The sequence below is a fragment of the Macrobrachium nipponense genome, chromosome 19, assembly GCF_015104395.2.
Source record: "Macrobrachium nipponense isolate FS-2020 chromosome 19, ASM1510439v2, whole genome shotgun sequence".
NCBI classification, from domain to species: domain Eukaryota; kingdom Metazoa; phylum Arthropoda; class Malacostraca; order Decapoda; family Palaemonidae; genus Macrobrachium; species Macrobrachium nipponense.
Window position 1 is genome coordinate 10,888,019 of NC_061088.1, and position 2,500 is coordinate 10,890,518.

Here is a 2,500-nt window from a genome sequence, read left to right on the forward strand (position 1 = left end):
TTCGTTTACTGACTCGACAATCACGGTTTACGTTTGCGGTGAAAAAAACGGAGGGTAATTATCGCATCAAATGAAACGGCAAATGAGTTACTTGATGAGCTCATTTGCATGTAATGGAGAGATGTCATGCATTCGCCCTGGTTATTTATCGGATGGGTAACCCCATTCAGGTTTTGTTATTCGTGGTGAAAATAAAAGGTAACCCGTTGAGTTTTAATTACCTACATCAGCTGATTTCCGATACTTCGGTCTCTTCCAAATTTCCTGATCAGCAAACCTTTCTCTCTCTCTCTCTCTCTCTCTCTCTCTCTCTCTCTCTCTCGCTAATTGTGGCGTCAAGAATTCAAGGGTTGAAACCCACAGTTCACCAGTATTAAAACTGTTGAATTGGTATTTCCTAATCCCTGGAAAAGCCTCTAGCGTAATTACATGCACATTCATAGTTTCCAGATTGGAAAAAAAGTGAAATTTTACAGCGTAATTAGAAATACCTACCTTTTCAGTGGTCACTAGGTCATTCTTTGATATATCCTCTTTAGTTAACAGGTCACAATTTTAATTTTTGTTGCATGAATACGATTATTTTTACGCGAGCTCTTGCATGACGTATATTCCATTTTTACTTCTTAACTGTAGATGCTTTTCCAGAAGTGGTTACACGTGAGTCGAAAGAAAATCTTAAGATTTATCGTATAGTAATTTCAGAATAATTAAAATCATAAAAAAGGCCATCCCTCTCCAATTGCTTTCGGGTGAAAGTGGCTCTAAATTGCTATATCTACATAAACTTCTAAAACTTTCCAAACATAGATTTGACCAAAGACAATCTGTTATCATTTGCTTCCGTGATGTTACCCTTGACCTCTGGTGCTGTGACGCCATTTACCTTTGTAATGATCAGTCATCTGTTTCAAAAAATAATAATTAATAATTCGTTATGTCATCATAAACACTAATAAATGTACATTTTCATAATGTCTAACTATAGTAAATTCACATCACCGGTGCATCTGATGTCTAGGCCAATCCCTTACGACGCTCCTGATTGCCTGTTGATAAGCCAATCGAAGGGCTGGAAACTCTCAGTCTCTCTCAAGAGTTCACATAGGCAGGATGTATGTTCCTCCTCTCCTGTGGAATACGTCTTTCAAAAGCATCCCTCAGGAGAGGTGGAGCATACATGCTGCCTATGAACTCTCTCGAGAGACTGAGAGTTTCCAGCCCTGTGATTGGCTTACCAACAGCCAATCAGGTGCCTCGTCAGGGACTGGCCTAGACATCAAATGCACGGCTGAAGTGAATCTACTACAGCTCGTCGGAAGATAAATTTAGCTTCTAATAGGATTTTGTAAATATGTTGCATATTTTTTTTTTCAGCAACTAAACCATTCATTATGCAACAACCAACAAATATATAAAGGAAATGATTCACGCTGCTGCTGCGGCGGCAGTTAATGAACACCTCTATTTTTTTCTTTTTTACATTACTTATGTAAAGAGGAAACCACAGCCAAGTCACCATATTCCTCGATCGAATAGGATTTTCTGGGTCTTATCAGACTCTCTTTGGTTGAGGTATTTTCGCTACACTTGCCATCTTTCTCACAAAAGAACCCTTCTCTCTCTCTCTCTCTCTCTCTCTCTCTCTCTCTCTCTCTCTCCCCAGCTCGGTAAACAAGGAAACAAGGAACTGAAATGTTGTTTTCTAGGTTAATAATTATGTCTCTGGGAAATATTCGCAAGAAAGATTCATCAATAACTTTGAAAATAAGAATAAAACATAAAAACAGTAAAAATTAAAATAACAATAACATAATAACAATAAAAAAAATAAAAGTATTAGAATAAACATAAATATAATAAAAAATAAAATAAAATAGTTAAATTAAAAGATGAAAGAAAATTCTTCAAAATTTTTCCATAAGAAATATGAAGAGGTCACGAAATGAAGACGACAACATGAATGTCGTACATCGGAAGCAGTTGATGTTTTTTCATGTTATTGTTTTGGAATGAGGCAGGGTTGCTTTGGCACGGGCTCTTGCTTCTAGGGAGAACCAGGCCTCTTCACCCATTCAGACCCAAAATCCATTTCACTTACAACTGCCCCTCCAAGCCAAGCCCCGCCCCCATCCCCACCAGCCCAAGTCCCCAGGAAACCACCCCTCCGTCCCTAGCAAACCCACCTCGCCCCAGCCGACCAGGAACCCACCCCCCGTTCCCCCCCTGGCGGCCCCTCCCCAACCCCCGACCACGAGGCCCCAGGAAAAACCCCAGAAAACCGCCCCTCCGTCCCCAGCAAATACAAAGATCATAATGCTACTGAACTTCTCATGAGAAAAACAGTTTATAGATGTTAGATTTTTGCTTTCAGTAAATTGTCTTATATGCGTTTTTTTAATATATAGAGACTTATCGTTCTCGTGTTATTGAATAGTGAATGCATACATGTATGTAAGGGAAGTTACGCACTCATACACACACACTTTATATTATATAT